This window comes from Eriocheir sinensis, chromosome 12, assembly GCF_024679095.1.
Source record: "Eriocheir sinensis breed Jianghai 21 chromosome 12, ASM2467909v1, whole genome shotgun sequence".
Classification (NCBI taxonomy): Eukaryota; Metazoa; Arthropoda; class Malacostraca; order Decapoda; family Varunidae; genus Eriocheir; species Eriocheir sinensis.
In genome coordinates, this window is record NC_066520.1 from 900218 (window position 1) to 906779 (window position 6562).

Consider the following 6562-nt stretch of genomic DNA (forward strand, 5'->3'; position numbering starts at 1 on the left):
CGGTAAATACGATGATCTGAGGACGATAATCTGGCAACGGTGTCAAGACGGCAGTCAGTCGCCACTCACGAGTCACGGCAGTACTGTCTCCAAGGTGCCGCAGGAGGAACTACACAGTAGGGATTTTGAGTGAAATATACAGAATTACGGTGTGCTTTCGAGGGACTGGCAGCGGGATCCGTGGTGGTAGAGTCTGGTAACATCGCGGAGGTGTGTTTGACCGAAAAAAGCCGGCGGAGAGTGGTGGGGGAGGCGTAGTGGAGGTAATAAGTGCGGAGGTGGAGTGGCCGAGGCGGTGTGTCCATGGCGGCGGTGTCACGTGGTCCTCGAGGCTCAGTCTGACTGCTTCACACCAGACGCTTGATGATTGAGAGGAACTGCTACGATTTTGAAGTCACCCGTTCAATGACCAATAAAATGAACTTTGATATGTACAAGTCGAAGGATCCAGAAGATATGTAAGGTAAGAAAAATTATACCTTTATAATATGTACTGTACTGTGTAGCCTATTCCAAATCTCTCTCTCTCTCTCTCTCTCTCTCTCTCTCTCTCTCTCTCTCTCTCTCTCTCTCTCTCTCTCTCTCTCTCTCTCTCTCTCTCTCTCTCTCTCTCTCTCTCTCTCTCTCTCTCTCTCTCTCTCTCTCTCTCTCTCTCTCTCTCTCTCTCTCTCTCTCTGTGTGTGTGTGTGTGTGTGTGTGTGTGTGTGTGTGTGTGTGTGTGTGTATATATATATATATATATATATATATATATATATATATATATATATATATATATATATATATATATATATATATAATATATACAGAATTTCCAGGACATATCCAGAATTTTTTGCCCTTGTTTCCCAGAAAATTGCTGTCAGTCATGGCAACGCTGGCTGAGGGGCAGTTGAGGCGGGTGGCGTGTCTGGGCTTAGAGAGTGTTGAGCTGTAGGGATGGGCAAGTACCGTTAATTTGAGTACCGGTAGTACCGGTACCGAAAACTCAAGTACCGTTAGTACCGGTACCGGTACCCAAAGGAGTTTTTTTTTTCTTAATGACTTCTGATGAAATTCCCAAACAAATTTCCTGTAAAGAAAACTCTCTCTTCCTTCAACTTAATATCAACTAGAGTAGAAATGCAACGTTTAGGAGCCTTCTGATTAATGTAAAATCACTTAGGTTTAAGGACAGACCACCTAGTCTGTACCATGGGGTCTGTGTGGTCTAATTTTCTATGTAAATCTATGTAAATCTCTCTCTCTCTCTCTCTCTCTCTCTCTCTCTCTCTCTCTCTCTCTCTCTCTCTCTCTCTCTCTCTCTCTCTGAATGAAGTGAATATTTATTTTTTCGAAAAAAAAATAGCATGTATAGTTATTATGGATGTACTCGATCATAGTCTAATAACAATAAAATATTTATTAGCAACCTAAAAAGAAAAGAATCGGACATGAAGAATTATCCAGTAACTCCAATAAATAAATCAAATACTGGACACGGGAGCTGTGATGGAAACGGAAAGCAGGACAAAATGGTGGGAACTTGGGAGACGGTCAGCGGGGCAGTGACTCAGCGTCTACACACAGGGCCCATACCGCATGGAGGCGGGCGAGCACCGAGTGATCATTAAGCTTCCCGGAACCCAAGTGATCATCGGTACCTGGTATCGATAACTGCTATCGGTACTGGTACCGCGAAGCATCATGATCACTTGGGTTCCCGGCCCAAATGATCATGATGCTTCGCGGTACCAGTACCGATAGCAGTTATCGATACCAGGTACCGGTACCTGGTATCGATAACTGCTATCGGTACTGGTACCGCGAAGCATCATGATCACTTGGGTTCCGGGAAGCTTAATGATCACTCGCCGGTACTGGTATCGATAACTGATATCGGTACTGGTACCGCGAAGCATCATGATCACTTGGGTTCCGGGAAGCTTAATGATCACTCGGCACTGCGCATTGCCGTTAGGATCTTAGTGACGCTCGGTGCTCGCCCGCCTCCATGTGGTATGGGCCCTGTGTGTAGACGCTGAGTCACTGCCCCGCTGACCGTCTCCCCAAGTTCCCACCATTTTGTCCTGCTTTCCGTTTCCATCACAGCTCCCGTTTCCATTATTTTATTTATTTATTGGAGTTACTGGATAATTTTTCATGTCCGATTCTTTTTCTTTTTTAGGTTGCTAATAAATATTGTTATTGTTATTAGACTATGATCGAGTACCCACTACCCATATCACCGAGATATCCACTCACTAAGTGGTGATCTCTCTCTCTCTTACCTTAATACAGTAAATACCATTGAGACAAGAATGAGCCATGGGATGACTCAATTACCAAAATATCCAACAAACATATGATGCATGTTGCAAATAATGGGTAATTGCTTAGCAGGAGCAGTCTATTTGAGATGCATATTACTTATTTCCTGTGATATATTATGATGCTTTTTAATGGGGCTCTGTTTATTACCACAATAATTCAGCTATGAAAGTGCTACAGCAAATTTACCCCAGAATTCACTATAACAAGCACTGCGGCATATATTGTCCAGCCGTCTTCACTCCCAAATCTACAAACTAACAGACTCATTTTAACCTAGTGGATGGTAACCTAACTCTGCTAAAATTGTAACCTATAATTGCCGCTGGGGATAGTAGCCTATCGTTACAGAGGAGAGTAAACTGTCAACCCAAGTATGAGACTCACCAAATCAACTCTAGTGCTTTCATAATTGCTTCCTGGTGATAACTAACTCCACAAAAAAAGACATGATACTTTACCCAGTAATGAATAGTTTGTGTCTCTAAAATAGGTCGCTAAAATCTGCTAAACAATGGCAAAGGGACACCCAGAAATATGTTCAGGGAGATTGGAGGGCAGAGAAAAAGACAAGACAAGAGAAACTTTGGGGGTGCAGGACCTGAAACCTCATCAACGGTAAACGGGTGGGGCCCGGCCCATCCTTGGTTGTGCTAGTGGTCTAAGGTATTACAAACTACAAATTAAGACTAAATTATTCACCGAGCATGTATGAGTACCCAGATTACCCCCTGGTGGATCTCCTGCGAGCATTTCAAGCCCTCCATATATATTATCACGAGTGTTTACGGCAGGATATTTGATTCAGAAGTGTAGGAGTTCACAGTCACTACTAATTCAGTGAATGGTATTATATACGGTTGACAACTTGACACGTCCTTATAAAGCAATGTTTTGATAGCACTGTGACGTTTTGTTCATTATTTTGGCAGCGGGTCTTCCTCTTCTTCTTCATTCCTCCTTGTGTTGTGGAGAAAATCTGCCCTACGTACGGGTCGCGATATCTTACGCCATGCCTGGAGCTGCCGTAAAGTTACGGTGCCGGAAGAGTGTCGTAACTGTTTAGTGAATAGCCCAAAGCAGCCGAAAGTTGCCTTAAGACATTTTTTGTGACTTACGAACGTCGTAACTCGTTAGTGAATCCTGGCCCAGGGAAGTGAAGTCCATAGGCTGGAGTGCAGTGGGAGACAGCAGTGGTGACTTGGTCGGGCGGTGCAGCCAGGGGAGAAGCAGCAAGGAGCCCAGACACGCAGCTATCCCAGTGAGACGAAGGACCAGCGTGAGGTTGAGAAGGCGAGGTGTGCGCTCTGTGGTGGTGAGCTGGTGTCTGCCTTAGCCCGCCAGCCGGGCTATGACGTCGGCTCGGAAGTAGGAGGAGCCAGGGCGGAACGAGGCCGGCAGACTTAACAAGGCCGGCAGGGCGTAGTTACCCCTCACACGGGCCCCCAAACAAGAATCTGCTGGAAGTAGATTACACCAAAAGTTAACAAGACCTGCTCAGAAGGTCAGCACCCAAATTATCTTTGCCTGCCACATGAACGACTCTGAACTTGTAGGCTTGAAGAGACAAAGCCCAACGAAGCAGTCTATCATTCTTTCCTTTGAATGTTGACAGGTACAGAAGAGGCTTGTGATCTACCTCTAAAATAAACTCCTTACCGCGTAGGTAGAAGTCAAACCTGTTGATGGCGATGACTGCAAGGCACTCTCGTTCAATCGTGGAGTACCTTGTTTCACGGTCGAGTAACTTCCGACTGGCATAGGCGACGGGATGTGGACAGTCGCTGTAGTACTGCAGAATGCTCCAATCCCGCGGCTGGAGGCATCGGTCCTCAGAACGAAGATCAGCTCCGGGTTCGGCAGACGAAGCACTGGTGGCGAGACCAACTTATCCTTGAGGTGTTTGAACCGCACCAACAAGTCTTCACTCCAAGCCAACGGTTCGGGAACATTCTTCTTGAGCAAGTCTGACAAAGGGCCGGTGTATTCAGCTGCCTGCGGGATAAACATGAGGTAAAATGGCAGAAGCCCAAGGAAGGCTTTGAGAAGTTTCTTGGTGGTAGGTGGAAGCATGATGGTGATGGCATCGGTCTTGTCATGCTGAGGTTGAAGATACGTCCCGTCGACGATGAATCCAAGGTAACGAATGGAGGGGACTCCGAAACGACACTTGGATGGCTTGACGGTGAGATGATGTTCCCTCAACCGTTCCAGGACTCCTCGAAGAGTTTCTAGATGCGTGGACCAGTCCTTTGAATAAACAAAAATATTATCGAAGTAGAAGGAGACGTTAGAGATCCCACCAAGCACAATGCGCATGAGGCGTATGTAGGTAGCACAGGCAGTAGAGAGACCGAAGGGCATGCGGCGAAACTCCATCAATCCTAGGTGGGTTGGAAAAGCTGTGAGAGCTTTGGCGTTGTCTGTGAGAGGTACCTGGTAATACGCCTTGCACAGATCCAACTCGCTGAAATACTTGGATCCTGAGAATTTATGAAAATCCTCGGTAATGTTGCAGGTGGGTTCAGCATGAATAACTGTGATGGAATTTAATTGGCGATAGTCAATAGCCATTCTGTAGGAATTGTCTGGTTTCCTTACCATCACAACAGGAGAACAGTGAGGAGAGGACGAGCGTTGGATGATTCCTTGCTGGAAGAGAGTCTCGACTTCTTGTCTGAAAGATGGCTGAAGATGAACGGGGACGGGATAAACCTTGGTTTGGACTCGGTCGGTCGTGGTGAGAGTGATGTCGTGTTCTAGGGTAGTGCAGTGACCTGGAACATCTGAAAAGACATCAGCAAATTCTCTGAGGAGATCTTCAATGTTGGCGTTCTGGTCCCAGGTGAGGGATTCTCCTACCTGAAGCTTTCCGGTAGCAGGGACCTCTAAGGAACTCTGTGTCGTCGGGAGCTGAAAAACTTCGTTAGAAACTTGCTCCTCGATGACTGCGGGTCCATCTTTCCCAGGCGCCGAGAGTGCTTCTAGGGTGGCAACTTCATCCAGGACCTGTATACACTGAACTTGGGCCCTGCGATGGTACTTTTTCAGGATGTTGACGTGGAAGACTTTAGGTCCTTGGGGGAGATCAACGAGGTAGTCATTTACCCCTTTTCTGTAGGATCCGGTAGGGGCCCTTCCAGGACACAAGGAGCTTGCTGGTGTCGCTGGGTAGAAGAACGAGGGCCTCGTCTCCTGGGTTGAAACTCCTACCTTGAGACTTGAGGTCAAAATAAGTCTTGTAGAGGCGGCGGCTGACTTCAGCGTTCTGGGCGGCGATCTTGCTACATTCCTCCAATTTATCCCGTAGCTCCAGAACGTACTGGAAGCTGGTCAGTTCTTCCTGTTGAAGGGTCTTGTCCTCCCAAAGGTGGCGCAACACTGAGAGAGGACCACGGACGCTGCGACCATAGAGCAGCTCGAAGGGCGAGAATCCTGTCCTGTCACTGGGAGTTTCTCGGAGGGCAAACAGAGTAGGTGTTAAATACCTGTGCCACTCACGTGGTTTCTCGCTGCAGAGCTTCCTCAGGATGGCTTTCAGGGGCCCGTGCAGCCTTTCAATGCGACCGTTGCCACTGGGGTGGTAAGGCGTATTAAAGATCGGCTTGACCCCCAGTAGTCGATCTAGTTCTTGCATCAGGGCTGAAGTGAATTGGGTCCCACGATCAGACAGAACTTCACGAGAGATGCCGACTCTGGAGAAGATGGTAAGAAGAGCTTCAGCAACTGAGATAGAGTCGACATCCTTTAGTGGCAGGGCCTCAGGGAAACCTGTGGAAAAGTCGATGAGAGTTAGGATATACCTGTGTCCGGCTGAGGATGAAGGGGAGAGTGGTCCAACCAGATCAGTGGCAACACGAGCAAAGGGCTCGGTAACGATGGGCATAGGCTGAAGGGGGGCTGGTATTACTCGCCCCTTTTGAAAGAAGCGCTGGCACTTGTCACAAGAACGGCAGTGTACTCTGATGTCAGTACCCATCCCAGGCCAGAAGAATTGATCGGCGACTTTCTGTTCAGTCTTGCGATGGGAGTAGTGACCAGCTAAAGGGTTCTCATGTGCTACATTTAATACGATGGGTCGGCACTTACGTGGAACGACCAAACATAATTTTCCCAACCTCTCTGGACGCCGTGGAGTAAGGCACTTCCGGTAGAGGAGTCCTTCTTGGAAAAGGAACTGAAAGGTGGAGTTGTTGCGAACTTGGTCAATCTCTCCCGTTGCAGCCTTGGCTCGTGCGACGGCCAGAGTATC